The sequence below is a fragment of the Bubalus kerabau genome, chromosome 10 (assembly GCF_029407905.1).
Source record: "Bubalus kerabau isolate K-KA32 ecotype Philippines breed swamp buffalo chromosome 10, PCC_UOA_SB_1v2, whole genome shotgun sequence".
NCBI classification, from domain to species: domain Eukaryota; kingdom Metazoa; phylum Chordata; class Mammalia; order Artiodactyla; family Bovidae; genus Bubalus; species Bubalus kerabau.
The window spans coordinates 38,645,072-38,666,040 of NC_073633.1; positions in this window are offsets into that span (position 1 = coordinate 38,645,072).

Consider the following 20,969-nt stretch of genomic DNA (forward strand, 5'->3'; position numbering starts at 1 on the left):
ATTCTAAAGCGTGTGTTTGTGAATGAATAGAGCCTATGAATTGCCTGGAAAATGACTTTACAAAGGTCTATAAGCAAGGTCTATCATAGTAAAATTATGGAACGGTAGCGATAAGGAAAAGTCCCTAAAACATTTCTTTCACAAAAGTACTAGAAACATAGAAACCATAAAATGTTCAATCTAAAGGAAGCAACATTTTTCAAAAAATACACTTGAGACATAGAAAGATTAAGGATGATTTCAGTTTCCTTTCAAGCTGTTGTCAGATTCAGTATTAAATCCCAAATCTCCAGAATTTCAGTATTCTTAATGCCATTCCACATTTCCTTCCTAAAATATTAGAAATATGTTAGCTATTACATCAAAACCCCTGCTCAGTTCATTCTCTAATCCAACAGTGGAGAGTCTTGAATATCAGGGATCCATGGAGCACCAATGGAATAATGAGGGGTTATCCCACTCACTCACCAAATGAATAAATTGGCCCTCCAACACTGAGCCCTGCCCAAGCCGCCAAACAAGAGTGGTTCACTCAAAGAAAAACTACTGGAAATATTGTGAATTAAAAGATCTGTTTTGTTGAGGAACTGAATATTTGCTTACTGTATAATCAAACCCATACTGATTTTTCTGTGGGTGGCTACAAAAATAAAGTTTCTACCAATTTCTTAAGAACTATATTGTAAGAGCTAATTGGCGGGATTGATTTAACTAGAAGAATTTTTCCATGGGCTAAAGAATGTCTAATCATAAGTACCAAAGAAAACTGATGCCTGATTGAAGAGGAGGGAAAAAAATGTAAATCAAGTATGGAGGTAATCAGGCAGGCAAGATGAACTATGCCAGGGGCATGATTGTCCCTTGAAAAATGGAACTGAACAAGAGTTGAGTACTCTTTTAATCTAACAATTGATTAGTAATTTCAGTATTTCAGTTTGTGTTATATGCCCAGCATGCTACTCCAGGTATCATGGGGAAAGGTCAAAAATTATTAGCAGCTGAGTTCATAAACACACTACACTGTGTTCTCTCTCCCTCTTCACACAGCAACAGGAAAGGGAGAACTTGCAAAAGGTAAGAGATCCCATTTGTCAACTCTGGGTAAGGCAAAGCTGGACGTAAGTGGACTTTGCACACAAGCATATAAAGACACAGTTCTAAGTCAAACAAACGCAGATCTTCAATCTGGTTAAGGAGCCCACAAAGAACCATTCATAAGCAAGAGAAGAGTAAGGGTATTTCTTAGCTCAGCTTAGAAGGGAGAATCAGATGAAGGTAAAGAAATGTGGACATATCAGGAGATAAAATAGACTAATAAGATAAAGATAGACTAATAAGATAAAAATAGACTAATCTTGCTGAAGAAATTCGAGACTGTCGGTATTTCTCTACCCCTGTCTGTGGTGTTAAAGAAAACAAGCTTGGGGGTTTGTATTTGAAACGACCATCAGGGGATGGAGTTAGGAAGGTAATAGAGGAAGAACTAACAGCAGAGTTGATGTCCAATGGCCAAGGAGGAAATATAAGATTTTGTGGGCCATTTGGGTTTAATTATGAGTCTTTCTTTAGCAGCTTTTGTAGTTAGGAGCAGTAAACAAAAGAGGTGGCTCTGAGGGTGTGAGAATCTGATTAACAGGACAGAAAAGTCAAACAGGCTAAAGAGATCACTCTGAAGATATTGAACTTTTACTCTCAGTGAGGGAGGAATCTAACATGGACAGGGGAGGTGAACTATAAGGACTGACAGAAGTTTCAGAGAATTGGCAAGGAAAGCACCAGGATGGATGGTCCCCAAATGTATGGCTCATTCCAAAGAAAGGTGGCCAGCAGTGCCAAACTGCTATCCCAAGGGATGTAGGAAACGCATGTCAGATCCAAGGTAATAACAATATCCATCAGCCTGTTTGAGCACAGAGAACCACAGCAGGAGTCAGCAGGCAGTAACGCATAATCAAAGTAGTTGCATAGTTAGAGGCCCAAGGAGCTGAGAACCTCTGACTTGAATCAGTTCTAATGAAGTGGATGAAACTGGAGCCTATTATACAGAGTGAAGGAAGCCAGAAAGAAAAACACCAATACAGTATACTAACGCATATGTATGGAATTTAGAAAGATGGTAACGATAACCCTGTATGCGAGACAGCAAAAGAGACACTGATGTATAGAACAGTCTTTCAGACTCTGTGGGAGAGGGAGAGGGTAGGATGACTTGTGAGAATGGCATTGAAACATGTATAATATCATATATGAAATGAGTCACCAGTCCAGGTTCGATGCACGATACCGGATGCTTGGGGCTGGTGCACTGGGACGACCCAGAGGGATGGTATGGGGAGGGAGGAGGGAGGAGGGTTCAGGATGGGGAACACATGTATACCTGTGGCGGATTCATTTTGATATTTGGCAAAACCAATACAATATTGTAAAGTTAAAAAATAAAAAAAAGAAGTGATCCCTGCCTTCAAGAAGTCTAAAAGGAAAGTCTAAACTTTACAGCCTTTATTCACTTTTATCAAAAAAAATGCCAAGGGGAATTCCCTGGTGGTCCAGCAGTTAGGACTTGTGCTTTCACTGCCAAGGGCCTGGGTTCAGTCCCTGGTGGGGGAACTAAGATTCTACAAGCCTTGTGGCTCAGCCAAACACACACACACACAAGAAACAAAAAAATAAATTTATTTCCTTTTAGTCTGCATTTTGCAGAAAAATGTCAATTATTCCCATAGGTCAACATGGTTTGGGCTTAAAATCAGAGTGGATGCCTTCAGAAGATAGGAAATATATCTAACATTTCCAAGAGCATGAACTTCAACGTCCTCAGGAAGAAAAAGGCCAAGAATAAGAATAAAGGTAGAAAAAGTGACAGATGAGGCCAACTCCATACAGAAGCCTCTTGAATAGCTTCCACAGTTGGATCACCAACCAAGAAGATTTTTTACATTTTTTTAAAATGTAGCTTAGAAGTGGAAGTGCACTTGGAAGAAGGGCACTGCTGTTTGCAACTCACTTTGAAATGCATCAAAATATAATATAGATTGAGGCTGGACAGAAAGAGGATAGTTTGATTGAAATGTGGAAAATAAGAGTAGTACCATGTTAATGGTGTAGTCTGGGTGATGGGTTCACTATAAAAATCTTTCAACTTTTCTCTGTCTTAAAATTTTTATAATAAAATTTTGAAACAAATGGAACTTAACGCCCTACTCCTTGCTTAGAAAAAAATGTAAAACTAAAACATGTATTTAGTTTCGTAGAGTAGACTCTACAAAAGGTTCTGGCAAAACTGAGATTAACTTTTGCTGCAGGAACAGCTGCAGTAGAGTACTTGTCATATGGTCCATGGACTTGACTCGCTAGCTTCATATGAGGTCTGAGAAATGCACAGTCTCAGAATTCAAGACATTCTCAACCAAATTCGGATTTTAACGAGATCTCCAGGTGATTCATATGTACATTTAAATTTGAGAGGAGCTGGAATAATAGAAAGGTGAATAACCTAGCAGACCCAAGTTCTGCTTTTCATTCATTCATCAATTTTAAACTATATTTATAGAGTCCTATTGTTTTACTGACCACTATTTTAAATTCTGGGGACACAGAAATGATGAAGATAAATTTTTAATTAAATTCGAATGACAGCCAATAAACAAGAAAATAATACTTCAGAAAATATATGTGCAATAAAACAAGTAAACATATTTAGAAAAATTGGCCAGAAGCTATTTTGATTAGGGAATTCAATAAATTCTGAGCAGAATCCTGAATAATGAGCTGACAAGCAAAGCAGAGGTGAGGAGACAGAGGGGACAGCAAGCGCAAAACCCCAAGGCAGGAAATAGACCTCACTTATCTGGAACAGAAATTCCTCTTCTCCAAAATAAAGTTGTCAGAAAAAAAGATCCTTGAAGTCCTTCTAATTCTCAGTTTCATGGCTATTTTTAAGATGACTATTCACGAGTGTCCTAGGAAGAATAGAGAATTGTATTTTCAATGGAATCAAACCCATGGCTACGCTTTTAAGGTAGCAAGTATTAAAATGCCCACATGTCCAATGGTTCTAATCAGCATTTAAGTTGCTCATCATTCAAAAATTATTCTTCTGGTATTCTCTCACTTCCTCATCCCTCCATTCATATGGACAAGTCAAAGATAATTGATAATGATCAATCACCAACTAAGTGCTCAGGGAGCCCTTTGTATCTAGGAGTCATTCCCATCATATGAAAATCACTCAGTTGTGTGGCTACTCTGTCCATGGAATTCTCCAGGCAAGAATACTGGAGTGGGTGGCCATTCCCTTCTCCAGGGGATCTTCCTGACTCAGGGATCGAACTCAGGTCTCCCACATTGCCGGCAGATTCTTTACCATCTGAGCTACCAAGGAAGCCCTGTTCCCATCATGGTCCCCCTCATCTTCCATTTATTAGTTGATACATTAAACAGTCAATTCCACCTGCCAAGGATGCCAACATCCCTGGAGTTGAGAACAGTTCTGATATTTAGCAAGTGGGCCTAAGAATATACATAAATCTAGCCCCATCACACACCTCGTGGGCTTCCTTTGGAAACTGTTTACAATTGAAACAATAGCAGGATGGGAAGCAAGGAACTAAGTTACACACCTCTCTTCACAAGTTTCAGTTAAAGCAAATGGCTTGGGCCCAAAATCTGCAGGGAGTTTTACCTTCTTCTCAATCCTAAATCCCCACCTCACCAGCATCAGGCTGCTGAAAGGAAGACAATAGGTATCCTGCCAACTTCATCTCCAGCTACTTCTGCTACATTGAGATACACTGAAATGAGTTTAATTCCTCAAATCCACTTCATTTTCTCTTATATCTAAGCCTTCAGTTCAGTTCAGTCGCTCAGTCATGTCCTTTGCGACCCCGTGGACTGTCGTACGCCAGGCCTCCCTCTCCCTCACCAACTCCTGGAGTTTACTCACACTCATGTTCATTGAGTTGGTAATGCCATCCAACCATCTCATCCTCTGTCATCCCATTCTCCTCCTACCCTCAATCTTTCCCAACATCAGGGTCTTTTCCAATGAGTCAGCTCTTTGCATGAATGTGGTGGCCAAACTATTGGAGTTTCAGCTTCAACATCAGTCCTCCCAATGAATATTCAGGACTGATTTCCTTTAGGCTCGACTGCTTGGATCTCCTTGCAATCCAAGGGACTCTCAAGAGTCTTCTCCAACACCACAGTTCAAAAGCATCAGTTCTTCAGTGCTAAGTTTTCTTTATGGTCCAACACTCACATCCATACACGACTACCGGAAAAACCATAGCTTTGACTAGACAGACATTTGTTGGCAAAGTAATGTCTCTGATTTTTAATATGTTGTCTAGGTTGGTCATAACTTTTCTTCCAAGGAGCAAGTGTCTTTTAATTTCATGGCTGCAGTCACCATCTGCAGTGATTTTGGAGCCCAAGAAAATAAAGTCTGTCATCATTTCAACTGGTTCCCCATCTATTTGCCAGGCAGTGATGGGACCAGATGCCATGATCTTCGTTTTCTGAATGTTGAGTTTTAAGCCAATTTTTTCACTCTCCTCTTTCACCTTCATCAAGAGGCTCTTCAGTTCTTCTTCACTTTCTGCCATCAGGGTGGCGTCATCTGCATATCTGAGGTTATTAATATTTCTCCCAGCAATCTTGATTCCAGCTTGTGCTTCATCCAGTCTAGCATTTCTCATAATGTACTCTGCATATAAGTTAAATAAGCAGGGTGACAATATAGAGCCTTGACGTACTCCTTTCCTAATTTGGAACCAGTCTGTTGTTCCATGTCCAGTTCTAACTTTTGTTTCTTGACCTGCATACAGGTTTCTCAAGAGGCAGGTCAGGTGGTCTGGTATTCCCATCTCTTGAAGAATTTTCCACAGTTTATTGTGATCCACACAGTCAAAGGCTTTGGCACAGTCAATAAAGCAGAAGTAGATGTTTTTCTGGAACTCTCTTGCTTTTTCAGTGATCCAGTGGATATTGGTAGTTTGAGCTCTGGATCCTCTGTCATTTCTAAATCCAGCTTGAACATCTGGAAGTTCATGGTTCATGTACTGTTGAAGCCTGGCTTGGAGAATTTTGAGCATGACTTTGCTAGCATGTGAGATGAATGCAATTGTGCAGTAGTTTGAGTATTCTTTGGCATTGCCTTTCTTTGGGATTGATTGGAATGAAAACTGACCTTTTCCAGTCCTGTGGCCACTGCTGAGTTTTCCAAATTTGCAGGCATATTGAGTGCAGCACTTTCACAGCATCTTCTTTTAGGATTTGAAATAGCTCACCTGGAATTCCATCACCTCCAGGAGCTTTGTTCATAGTGATGCTTCCTAAGGCCCATTTGATTTCTCATTCCAGGATGTCTAGCTCTAGGTGATCACACCATCGTGGTTATCTGGGTCATGAAGATCTTTTTTGTATAGTTCTTCTGTGTATTCTTGCCACCTCTTCTTAAGCCTTAAAATATGTCATTCCCTCTCCCTGGAATACTCTGCATCCACAACTCTCTTGATGGGTCATATGGTAGTTCTGTTTTTAGGTTTTTATGGAGCCTACATACTATTCTCCATAAGTGTGTTAGTCACACAGTCATGTCCAACTCTGCAACCCAATGGACTGTTGCCTGCCGGCCTCCTCTGTTCATGGAATTCTCCAGGCAAGAATACTAGAGTGCATAGCTATTACCTTCTCCAGAGGCTCTACCTGACCCAGGGATTGAACCCAGGTCTCCTGCATTGCAGGCAGATTTTTTACTGTAAGCCACCAAAATGGCTGTATCAACTTACATGAAGAAGGATAAGTTTCAGAATTGAAAACTTGCTCCTCTGACATCTTAATGTCCAAAAAAGAATTTCTTTTCAAGAGTCCCTAGGAATGGAAGCATAGTATTTTTTTAAATACAAGAGAATTTTTTTAAAATCCAGGAATCCATGACTCCTGTGACAGCTGAAATAAATATACTGTCTTAATCATCACTATTCTCTTAAACCAGTTTGAGGAAATATGTTTTGCTTTTTGTTTAAACAGGAACAGATTGCTCAGGGTTTGGGGGAGCCAGACACAAATCAGAAAGCCCTTCCTCTTTCATTTTGCAAGTCGTTGCTCTCTGCCCAGCCCTAAGATATTTACTGAACTGCACATGAAACAGCCTTCTTTCTCCTCTCCTGGCAGCCTTGTGTGGTGTTGAAGAGTGAAAGAAACAGTGAGCACTCCTGTAGCTGCCAGCCTCAGAAGCTTAGCACCGATGGAGGAAGGCCATGAATTTTGCTCACCCTTGACACAGGAAACTCTGAACCCAAGTGGCCCGAGTCTAAACTTGGAGATGGAATTGGGGTTGAAAATTAACTCCTCAGCTGCTGGACAAGCTTAGCAAGTTGTGGAACCAGACCAAAGGAGAAGCAAGTAATTGATATCTACTCCAAAATTCTTCGGGCATTTCCCCTCTGCTCTGAACTAACCTGTTCTTTTAAAGTTTCTAGAAGTACATAGAGAAGATCCCCTGTGCACACATAGAGGAAAACCAACATTTACTGAGTTCTTTTTATGTACCAGGCACTATGCTGAGTGCTTTACAAGCATTATCTTATTTAATCATCCATACGGTCAAGTGAGGTATTTATATTTATTGTCATTGTAGAAAGAAATTGATGCTTGAAGAAAGTAAGTACCTTGGCTACTTCATAAACAATAGAGCCTAGGTTCAGATCCAAATCTAATAAATTCAAAGCCCAGTATTTTTTTCCTCCTGCACCCGAGGATTTGTACCTTGAAATCATAGGAAATTGTCTAACCTTTTGGAGGTAGCACAAAATTTTAAAAAGTTCTACACAGCTCATAACATCATAACTATTATTATGATAAATTAATAGTTGATCCTTGCCAGAACATTGTCTTCAGCTGTATTGATAAGACTTTTCTGAAAGACCATTTTGACAAAAGTTAGCTATTTAAAAAAAAAAAAATTTGGCCATGCCTCCCAGCATGTGGGATCCTAGTTCTTTGACCAGGGATGGAACCTGCACTCACTGCACTGGAAGCAAAATCTTAACCACTGGACTGCCAGACAACTCCTGACAAAGGTTAATTATTTATTCAAATAATCCAGCTTCCCATTACAACTAAGCATGATTCTGACATCCAGAAATTTCGTATTCCCGCCTTAAACAATAGCTCTAAGCACTTAGAATTTTCCCTAACATTATATATCTATATTTTATAGCCTCTCTCTAGGTAGACTATAATGATTCATTTATCTTCCCCACTGCAGCATGAGTGTCTAAAGGATAGAGAAGCTAGAGGGAACATGATTCACTTTTGTGTTGCTTAACCCAAGTCCTGGCACTTGTGGCCACTCAGATGTTTTTGGATTGATTTGGCAGAGACCATGATTGTGAAAACAACTGGCTATAATACAATTTGATAAGAACAGCCATTAAAATAGGTTCCAGATGAGGTATAAGCATGTAAAAACAATCAATTAGTTCTCATAAAAGAAGACGTGTTTGGGACAATTGCACAATGTAATGAGTTCACTAAGTGGAGAAGGAATTAGAAGGAAGGCATCGCAAAGACAGCACAGCAAAGGCAAGACAGCAGGAAATATGGAGGAAGTACTTAGGGACTTGGCTTCTTGTGCATTTCAGTAAGACAGAGAAAAAGCAACAAGACTCAAAAGAGGCAAGATTTTTTGTCATAATATCAAAGTGTACCTACTTATTTCCTTACATTTTGTGCTTATGAAGGAAGGCATGGCTGTAGTTCACAGGCTATGAAGCCTGGGGCATGCTTATACATAGGCCATTCTCTTAGACTGCTTACTCCAAATATCACTTGTAGGACTTCCGGGGGAAGTGATATTGAGTGACCTATAAGAGTACAGATCACCAGTACTGAAGAAACCTTTTGGGGAGAGACAATCTCTTCCTCCTAAGAGTAAGAAGTGAAGTGCTTCTCATAGTATGTGTATATCAACATATCCCTGAACTAGTTCTTTTGGGAAGCCCCATGGCCAACGACAATGAAGGGAAGTAACATTGAAATCATCAGGAGCCCTAGGGCAGGTGGTTCTAAACCTTACCTACATTCTAGGATCATTTAGGGAGCTTCCAGATACCCCAATCCTCAGGCCATGTCACTGACCAATTGATTCAGAATCTCTGAAGATGGAACTAGGCATCATAATGCTTTAAAGTACCTTGAGAGATTCCAATACGCAGCTAAGTTTGAGAGCAGCTGCTTCAAAGAGTAAACAAGTTGGTGGTGGTGGGTAGCTGGGATGGTGAGGTTGTGATATATTTAGAATAAATCTGGGATGAGGGAAATCTTTTTCCAAGGTTGAATTAAATATTTAATAGTACTTAAACAACTGACCTAAATGTGGAATATTTACAGAATTCTCAAGCAGGGGAAAAAGCGAAAGCTGTGACAGATTTTACTTTCTTGGGCTCCAAAAATCACTCCAGATGGTGACTGCAGCCATGAAATTAAAAGACCCTTGCTCCTTAGAAGGAAAGTTGTGACAAACCTAGACAGCGTATTGAAAAGCAGAGACATCACTTTGCCAACAAAGGTCTGTATAGTCAAAACTATGGTTTTTCCAGTAATTATGTATGAATGCGAGAGTTGGACCAAAAAGAAGGCTGAGTGTAGAAGAATTGATGCTTTAAAATTGTGGTTCTGGGGAAGACTCTTGAGAGTCTCTTGGACTGCAAGGAGACCAAACCAGTCGATCCTTAAGGAAATCAACCTGGAATATTCATTAGAAGGACTGATGCTAAAGCTGAAGCTCCAATACTTTGGCCACCTGATGCAAAGAGCTGACTCATTGGAAAATACCTTGATACTGGGAAAGACTGATGGCAAAAGGAGAAGGGGGTGACAGAGGATGAAATGGTTAGATAGTATCACCAAATCCATGGACATAAGTTTGAGCAAACTCCGGGAAATAATGAAGGACAGGGGAGCCTGGCATGCTGCAGTCCATGCGATCATAAAGAGCTGGACATGACTTAGCAACTAAACAACAAGTAGGTTGACTGTGAATCACACTAGGGAAAACCCTGGTATAACAGATTGGCCTCTATTAGCTCTACAGTGAGGACCACAGAGCTATTTGGAGCCTGGTAACCATGTGTGAAAGACATTATGTAGTAATGGATCATTGTTACATAACAGCAATCTCTAATCTATTCTTATTCCCAGGGACAATAATGCAAATGTCCTTCTAGAAGAGCCAGGGCAGTATGTCAGAACATGAAGTACAGAATGTGATGCAGCACACACTTGCAGTCTCACACACTGCTTTTCCATTTAATCATATGATTTCTCCAGCACCACCTACACTCCTGAATGTTTTGCTGAACAATAGCACATATTGGTCAAAATATTAAGACTGTGGAGGAAACCTTACTAATTTCAAAAGAAAATGCACCTATAGGGCAAAAAGCGAATACTTTTAAAAAAATAGATGTATACAAATATACAAAGAAGAAATACAAGGATTTTTTTTTCTCCTGCTCAGAAGATGAAAAGTTTTTTTCCAAGGTTGGGTCAAAGGTTTCTTTAATAACGCTTATGCAATTGATATTAGTGTAGCATGTTTATAGAATCCTACAAATCTGTGGATTAGAAAAGCAGCTTTAGGTTTTAACACATTTAAAGGAGAATACATTATGTTTGTGATTTTTTTAAAGCAGTGAAGATACTGTCTAACTATCTATCTGTGTCTTCAAAGGCAGTGGTCTTCCTGAATTTGTTTGTGAACTTGTAAGCATTTGGTAGTTGATTGACAAAGCTGTATTGTAGATACTTATCTGAAGAACTTGGGCCAGGAGCCAGATCCCTTTAGAAATGTCAACGCCAACTCTTCTGGTGTCTTCACCATTACCAGAGAAATGAGAGTCCAGGAAAGCAAAAAGAAGATTTCTCAGAGGTGCATGGTGTCACATTGGAGTAACTTTTCCTACACACAGAAATACTGAGTCTTTGATGCCTTCAATATTCCCTTTTATAATGCAACCTCTCTCCAATAACTCTCTAGACTGTAGCATTTCTGAAGAGAGTAAACGTTTCCTGACTGTCCTTGAGGCATCTCGTGTACAGAGTCTACTAACTAGTAGACCCCTCTTCTGCCAAGAACCTTGATGGGTTTGGAAATGAAACTTGGGAACTATGGGTGACTGAACTGAGTCTAATTCATGAAACCAGGTGGCCCCAGCATCTGGCTTTTTAAACTACGTCACCACTATGCTTTATAGGAATGTCATGGCAAAAGCCATGTAGGAATTAGATAAATTACTTACAGTTTTCTCAATGCAATTAATTTGATAGATTCGAATGCTAGTCAATCCACACTAGTCATCACTGGCTTCCTATCACCACTTGTAATCAGCTGACTCCCATAACTGCAATGATCCCTCCTTGTTTATTCTCTCTTCTTCTAATCCCAATCCAGTGGTGAAGTACTTCCCTTCATTCTCACTGTCCCTGGTGGAGAAAAGTCTTTTTCTGTTCATGCCCTTGATAGACTCTTTGGTTTAAGGTCTTCTCGGTCACCATACCCTCATCTCAATAGGTGCACTGAGCTCTAGTGACTAAATGCCCTAGCAGTGTTCAGGAGCTGCACCCTTTCAATCTCAGTCATCTGAGCCTCTCTGAATTCTAATGATTTTCTCTTATACTAATTTCATTAACTGTTCCTATCACCTTCGGATCATTCTAGGTTCGCTCCCCTAAGGTTTCTATAAGTTCCCTTCTATGTCTTAGTCAAGACCTTCTTTTTTCCTCCTTTGTCTTCCCTTCTCTTCTTTTCTTTTATTCTTGATTCCAAGGAAAAGAATCTCATGCACACTTGACAAACATGATGGAAGCTTTATGAAAAGATCTCAGATAATGGAATCCAATTGTTTCATCAGGGACGGTGAACCATGAAATGCAAAGAAGGGGAATTTTCCCCTCTTTAATACTGCTTCACTTCCTCATTGCCTTCTTCTCCTTCTTTATTGTCGCCCTGCAAAATCACAAAGACAACCACACCATAGCTCCCAAGTATACGTCAACTCAGTTCAAATCCCAGATTCTAGGACCTAAGAATCCACATTTAAAACAGTCAAACTTCCATGAGCTCTTCACTCTTCACTCAGTAAGCCACGGCCTGATCAGGTGGGAAATTATGGTTTCTTGGGCAACGCATGGGTGGAAGACGATCATTTTCAAAGAAATCTTATGGACACATATTATGCTATAAAAGTCCCTCACCTTTTTGTGTAATTTATTTGGCTTTGCTGAAATTTGGTTTTTAATCTTTTCCTAGATGATATTTTCCAAACATTTTTAAAGCAATAGACTTTTTTTTCAGCAAAATATTTCACTGTAAACCAAGATGTAAAACAGACAAAAAGCAGAGTTGTTCTGATTGAACAGGAGAGGGTAGAAAGCAGAGGCACTTGTTCCATACATTTTGCTCCATGGTGCCCCCTGAAGACCTGCTTCAGCCCCCAGGGAAGCTCTAGGGAAGCCTCTTATGTTTATAACCAAAGATAGTCACTTCTATCAGGTTGCTCTCCTGAGTCCTGACTTACCAACTTTAGACAGTATCTTTTTGTCTGCCCACTATAAAAGATAAAGCACTTTAACTCAATTCTACTTCCTCTCCCTTCCTTCCTAGTTTGTAAAGTCAACTTACTTGTCCTTTTTTTCATTACTATTCAGTTCAGTTCAGTCACTGAGTCATGTCCCACTCTTTGCAACCCCATGAATTGCAGCACGCCAGGCCTCCCTGTCCATCACCAACTCCCGGAGTCTATCCAAACCCATGTCCATCGAGTCGGTGATGCCATCCAACCATCTCATCCACTGTCGTCCCCTTCTCCTCCTGCCCCCAATCCCTCCCAGCATCAGAGTCTTTTCCAATGAGTCAACTCTTCTCACGAGGTGGCCAAAGTACTGGAGTTCCAGCTTTAGCATCAGTCCTTCCAAAGAAATCCCAGGGCTGATCTCCTTCGGAATGGACTGGTTGGATCTCCTTGCAGTCCAAGGGACTCTCAAGAGTCTTCTCCAACACCACAGTTCAAAAGCATCAATTCTTCAGTGCTCAGTTTTCTTTATAGTCCAACTCTCACATCCATACATGACCACTGGAAAAACCATAGCCTTGACTAGATGGACCTTTGTTGGCAAAGTAATGTCTCTGCTTTTGAATATGCTATCTAGGTTGGTCATAATCTTCCTTCCAAGGAGTAAGCGTCTTTTAATTTCATGGCTGCAGTCACTATATATATATATATATATATATATATATATATCATTTTTAACATCTGAACACAGGGCAATTAATAGCCTTTCTAACTGTCATTTCCGTTCCTTGAGACACACTGTTGCATAAAGTACTTTTTCTTGTGGGCTTGCTCAGTCATTCAGTCGTATACAACTCTTTGGTACACCATGGACTTTAACCCACCAGGCTCCTCTGTTCATGGAATTTTCCAAGCAGGAATGCTGGAGTGGGTTGCCATTTCCTACTCCAGGGGAATCTTCCTGACTCAGGGATCAAACCCATGTCTCTTGCATCTCCTGCATTGGCAGACAGATTCTTTACTATTCTGCCACCAGGGAAGCCCACTTTTTTCCTCACTGGTCTGTAAATACAAAGTTCATTTTAAAGCATAAGCTCCTAGGAAGCAATGGGAGAGGTGGCTTATATTCTTTTAAATGGCACCCCTCACAGGAGAAAAGGCAGACAGATATGGTGTGATGGTGGAGGTGGTGGAATTCATCATCTCTGATTTCAAGAAGCTGAAAATCTAAATTTGAAACATTCTGGGGAGAGGGAGAAGAGGAATGGTTTCCTGTAGAAACTGAAGCAACCCTTAGATTTCATTGTCTATTTTCCTCCACAAATGCCTCTATTTTTTATTCTATACAACACAACAGAGCATTGCCACATTTAAGCATTGCTGGTATTGTTTTCAACCAACAGCAGCCAGTTTTCTCAGTTTTGTCAGGGCAATCCCATGCCACAACCTCAGACAGCTGTTGCATTGTACATGATGCTCATACTATTTTCCTTGTTTTTGACAAGAAAAGTCTTCCCTCAGTTGCTTCCTCATGCTCTCTTCTACTTTCCCAGCCCTTCTATGAGAAAAATGAAGACACTTTTTCAATTGACCTTCTCCATCAACATTACCTCCCTCTGTAAATGATTTTCTCAGTAATTCACTGACTCTCTTGGGCTCACTTCAGTTTCCAAGTAATTGGTTAGTAATTCAACACTTATGTTGGAGAAGGTGCTGAAAAACTTATGAGGGAAGAAAACTTTCATTAGTGCTAAGTTGTCAATGACTTTTGTAAGTGGTTATAACCATTAAGAATACTTAGGCAGAACTGATTATCCTGGCAGTGTTGGAAATAGGAAGGGACCACTGGGGATTCCATGGAATATGCTTCTCTGGAGTTTTCTTCTTCAATTGTTCTTATTTGGCTCTGAGTTTAGGATGGCTCAGTCTATGGGACAAAAGGGAAAGATTTTATGAGCTTTCAAAGTACCATCTAGTCAAGGTATATTCACCATTGAGCACTTAATTGATTGTGAGTACCCACTGGAATTTAGGAACATTTTCAAGTGTACAATCTTATTTGATCTTCCCAACCATATTATAAAATCAAGAAGGCAGGTCATATGTGTTTTTAATCCAAATCTTTTTGATAATACATCTTGTATTGAGTAAGTACATACAATAATCAAAACTTCAAACTGGATATAGAATTAAAACTCCATCCCTCCTCCTGTAAGGATTTTGATGGGTAGGAAATCAGGAAAGTGGCTGGGTAGAGGAAGGAGAGTCTTCCTTGTATCTCTCCTCCATTTTGCTAACCAAGTTGTGATCCTTCCTTCTACGGCCAAAGGGTCTGAGAAGGTAGAAAAGAGACTGGGGAGAGCAGAAAAGCTCTCACCTAATTAATGCTATCATAAAATGGTTCTGTGCGCTGGTGAATAACACTGACTCTTATGACACTCTTTAGCAGATTCTTAGAAAGAACCCCATCACTGAGGACTTCTTATCTGAGATTCCCTTGATGAGTCAGGCGGACTCCTCCAGTTCATCGTTCTAAAGCAAAGCAGCCTGTCTGATGCCTTTCAGATTTCTCAAAGAGGAGGAAACTCGGGTTTTCTCTCTATTCTAATTTCCTATCAAGTTCAGTAAGGATTTCTAGTAAGTCCTTTGCACTGGGCTTAAAATAAAGTAAAAGTACCTCATCTTCCCCCTTAGGGAAAGTTAGAACCACAACTGCTGCAGATATTCAGTAAAACTGAGAATGCATTCTATGTCTCACATAATGCTGTGTGCTTAGTCACTCAGTTGTGTGCAACTCTGCGACCCTTTGGACTGTAGCCCGCCAGGCTCCTCAGTTCATGGATATTCTCCAGGGAAGAATACTGGAGTGGGTTGCCATGCCCTCCTCCAGGGAATCTTGCCAACCACGGGATCGAACCCAGTCTCCCACATTGCAGGCGAATTCTTTACCAGCTGAGCTAACTGGGAAGCCAAGTACTATACTACAATAAGCAAAAACTACAACAAAATAGGCATTCCAGAGTTGACTTACATACAGCACTCTGTTAGTTCCTGGTGTACAGCATGAGTTGGTACTTCTACATGTGTCAAAATGATCATCAGATTAAGTGTACTTACCATATGTCATCATAAAAAAATACTATGTAATTATTGAGTATATTCTCCTCACTCTACATTTCACACCCATAATTTATTTATTTTGTAACTGGAAGTTTATACCTTTTAATCTCCCTTAACTATTTTTCTTACCCTCCCCAGCCCCCTCTCTTCAGGCAACCACCTGTTTGTTCTCTGTATTTACAACTCTTTCTATTTTGCGTTTGCCCATTTGTTTTGCTTTTTAGATTCCACATGTAAGTGATGATGTACAGTATGTGTCTTTCTGTATCTGACTTACTTCATTTAGTAATAATTCCCTTCAGTCCATCTATGTTGTCACAAATGGTGAGATTTCATTCTTTTTATGGCTGAGTAGTATTTCTGTGTGTGTGACATCTTTATCCATTCATCTGCTGATGGACACTTAAGTTGCTTCCATACCTTGGCTATTGTGAATGCATTTTAACACTCATGCATTTTTACTGCCCCCCCAATTTATTGTGTTGATATCATATTTTACATCTCTTTGTTTTTTGTTCTGCACCTTAGCTACTTATTATGCATATAGATTATTTACTATTTTTGTCTTTAGACCTTCTGACTAGCTTTATAAGTAGTTGCTCTATTACCTTTACTGTATATTTGCTTCTACCAATTAGATTTTTTTTCTTCTGTACTTTTCATGTTTCTAGTCGTGGCCTTTTCTTTTCATCTTAAGGAAGTCCTTTTAACATTTCCTGTAATGCTGGTTTCATGGTGCTGATTTTGTGAGCTTTTGCTTGTCGGTAAAACACTTAATCCCACTTTAAAATCTGAATGATAGACTGGACAGGTAGAGTATTCTTGATCGTAGTTTTTCCCTTTCCACTCTTCTGGCCTACAGTTTCTGTTGAAAAGTCAGTTGATAACCTTATGGAAGTTTCTTGTATGTAACTGATTGCTTTTCCCTTGCTGTTTTTAATATTCTCTATCTTTAATTTTTGTCATTTTAGTTACAGTATGTCTTGGCATGTTCCTCTTTGAGTTAATCTTGTTTGGAACTCTCTTTACTTCTTAGACCTACATGTCACTTTCCTTTTCCAGGTTAAAAAAGTTTTCAGTTACTATGTCTTCAAATATGTTCTTCAAAGCCAAACATTCTGGGGGCTCAGCTTTCCAATCAAGCTAGGAGCCCAGTAGGGGCTCAGACCCTTTGCTCCTTTGGGAAAGCCTATTCAACTGTGATAATCTTCCCATTTGTGGATTACTCACCCAGAGAAGTGGGTCTTGACCATCTTATATAAGATATAAGGGTCTTATATCTCTTCCCCTCTTATTCAACTCAGTGTGGATCCTTCTTTTCATCTTTAGTTGTAGATCTTTTTTGCTAATCTTCAGGCTCTTCTCATTGATAGTCCTTTGTAAATAGTTCTAATTTTGGTGTGCCTGTGGAAGATGAGCTCAGGGTCTCCCTACTTTGCCATCTTGGCCATTCCTCTCACTGGTATGTTCAATGATTGACCTGCATTCTGCATTTATTCCCACCTCCAAAGAGTCAGACAGGACTTAGCCACTTAACAACAACAAACCTCCTAGTGTACCTTCCTTTTTAGCCTAGAAAGCTAAAAACCACATTTTCTAGACTCCTCTACAGCTAGGTTTTGGGAGACTGTGAATTAGTTCTCATCAATCAGATGCAATTACTCAAAGATCAGAAGGTAGAAATGAATGAGAAGCTATGTTCCAGCTGTTTGTCTTCTATGGGCAAGGAAAGCTATGCAGATTTGGCTTTTTCTCCATTCCTATAGTTTCCAGCTACTTGGATATTATTGGCAGCAATGGCTTCCTGATTCTAGCTTCCTGATGCCTGAATCACAATCACAGAATCATGTTCTTAAAATTCATAGGTCCAGTAAACCTCTTAATTTCCACCTCCTGAATGTGACAAGATAGTAGTTCCCATAATAGGTGGTATTCTGTGAGTCATTACTGGATTCGTGGGCTAGAGCTCATTCTTCTAGCTCCTCCAGTAATCTCATATGTGCACGTGCACACACACACACACACACACTATGTTTAATCCCTTTCTACTTAAAATACTTATAGTGCCTTTTATTTTTCCTATATAAAACTTGTTTGGTTCACCCTCTAATGTCAAGTCATTCCATAGGTTCCAATTCAAATGTGTCTTCATCTAGGAAATTTGAGTCATCACAAAATAAATGAAAATAAGCGGGAGGGTATTCCAGATGGGAGGTTACATTTTCTCCTACACACTTTCACACTGCCCTATACATACTGTTATCATTGTATATATCACAGAATCCAAGAGTTTCCTAAAATTTATCTTTCTTCCTTGCTAGACTCTCCTACTTCTCTTCTAGAAAGAGAAACCTTGTCATAATCTTTTTTGTACCCCAATCTCCTAGCACAGTCCCTAGTACTTGATAAAACTTCAATATATGTTAAATGAATGAATTACTGAATGAATGAATAGGTGAATGGAATGTAAATAGACACTCAAACTGAAGTAAATGATAATCTTTAGTGAATCACTTCTTTTCTGTTTATACATAGCTTATAATTTTCATCTTCATACTGAGAAAATTTTAAGAATATCTGCTAACTCATGGATGTCAAATAGTGGGACTTTCTTAATGTTCCTTTCTGAAGCACTGTTCTAAAGGAGGAAGTGTAAAATTGCGTGAGTATTTTCTCCAGATTTAGTTTCACAATGAGGGACCACAAATTCAAACAAAAGTAAAGAGGTGCTTTCCTCTTATCTTAATATAAATGATGTTACCATATAATAAGGACTACACTGGAATAGAATTTATTTAGAATAAAAATTTAAAAATCTACCTCTAGGAAGACAGATTGTATAATTGTGTATCTATTGAATACAACAATTAATGGTACAGTTGTCCCTTGATATCTGCAGGACTCCTGCAGCAGGGCCTGATTCTAGGAACCCCATAGATATCAAAATCTGTAGATGCTCAAGTTTCTTATATAAAACATAGTAGCTTAGTACAGTCAGCCCTCCGTATCTACAGTTTCACAGTTGTGAATATGGAGGACAACTCTAATCATAACTATTATATATATATAGCCCTTTTATAGTCAGGAAATTAACCTCTAACTGCTAAGTCGTTTCAGTTGTGTCCGACTCTGTGCGACCCCATAGATGGCAGCCCACCAGGCTCCCCCGTCCCTGGGATTCTCCAGGCAAGAACACTGGAGTGGGTTGCCATTTCCTTCTCCAATGCATGAAAGTGAAAAGTGAAAAGGAATTTGCTCAGTCGTGTCCGACTCCCCGCAACCCCATGGACTGCAGCCCACCAGGCTCCTCCATCCATGGGATTTTCCAGGCAAGAGTACTGGAGTGGGATGCCATTGCCTTCTCCGAATAAAAAGCAGAGGAACTGAGATTCAAATCTGACTTTGATGAGAGACATACCTTAAATATGAAGACTCAGACAGGTTGCAGTAAAGAGTGGAAAAGATATACCATGTCAACTTTCCCAAAAGAGAACTGATATAAGTATAATAACATTTGATTAAGAAGAGTCTAAAGTAAGAAGTATGACTAGAATAAACAGGATATTTTATATTGCTACAAGTATCAGTTCAACAGAAGTCATAAATTACTATGCTTTTAATAACATAACTTCAATGTATATGTATATATATACATGAAACAAAATGGTCAAATTTATTAAAACAATAATTGAATATTTTAACATCTCTTTCAGTAACTGATAAAATAGGCAGAGAAAAAGATTAGTAGGGATATATGACATTTAATGATGTGATTAAAATTATATAATTAATACAGATGTAACACTATACTCAACAACTTTGTAATATGCATTTTAAATAAATGCACCTGGAACATTTACTAACGTAGATCATAAAGAAAGTTTCAACAACATTTAAAGGATATAATCACATGGAGTAAATTCTTGGACCACAGTAGAATTAACTTAGAAATCAATAACGGAAAAGAAACTAAAATATCCCAAAATATTTTAAATTAAACAGTATACTTCTAAATAACCCATGCATCAATGAATAAATTACAATGTAAATTTGAACATATTTTTAAATATATGATAAGAAAGACTTGAAATATTAATACTTGTGGTCTGCAGCTCAAGCAGTGCTGAGAGAGAAATATATAACTTTAAATGCATATGTTAGAAAGAAAGGCCATATATCAAAACTCTAAGTTTTCTTCTCAAGAAACTAGGCTGAAAAAATACATCAAAGAAATCCCAAAGGAAATAAGAGCAGAAATCAATAAGATAGAAAGCAAATATACATGCGGAAAATTAACAAAGGTGAAAAAAGATGATTCTTTGAAAACAGATTTTAAAATTGATAAAATCCAAGAAAGATTAATCAAGGGAAAAAAGAAAAATGTAACTTGTTAATATCAGCTATAAAAATGGAGACTTCACTATAAAATTACAGACATTAAAAAGATAATACATAAACTTGAGTTTAAATGAAATGGACAAATTGCTTGAAAAACACAATTTACTAAAAAGGACCAAAAAAAAAAAATCTCAATAGTCCTGTATCTATTAAAGAAATTGAATCCATATTTTAAAAAATAAAAACTCCTGGCCCAGATGTTTCACTGGTAAATTCTTCCAAACATTTAAGAAAATAAGAACAATCTTATGCAAACTAATTCTGATAATGAAAAAGAAGGACTACTTTCAAACTTATTTTATAAGGCCAGCGTAACTTTGACACCAAACTTAACATTACAGTGAAGGAAAATTTCAGGCCTGTGTTTTTCATGGACATAATGCAAAAATCACAAATAAAATATTATCAAGTTAAACCTATGGATACATCATCATCACAACAATAATTATGTGTCAATCAAGTAGGGCTTATTACAAGAATACAAGGTTAATAAAGATTTTAAAATCAATGACAATGAATAATGGAAAAAATCCGTATGATTATTTCCATAGAAAAATAAACTTGAGTCAGTCTCACTTAAAATTCTAGGCTTTAAAAAAAGTAATTGAACATCATTGTATGAATAAGAAATATATTCAGCTAAAAATAAAAGAAAATAATAAAACTGAATAAAAGTAGCTTAAAGAAAAGAGTGTTCATGAAGTCTGGAGGTAGACAGTTAAAGCTGTTTCAGTGTTTAATGATGCCATCTGGGATCTAGACCCTTTCTTTCTGCTCTGCCACTTTTTGAAGTATCTGTAATAGTGCCCAGCACTATAGTAGGTGTTCAGTAAATATTTGTTGAATGACAGAATCAATGTGTTAATCTTCTGAAGC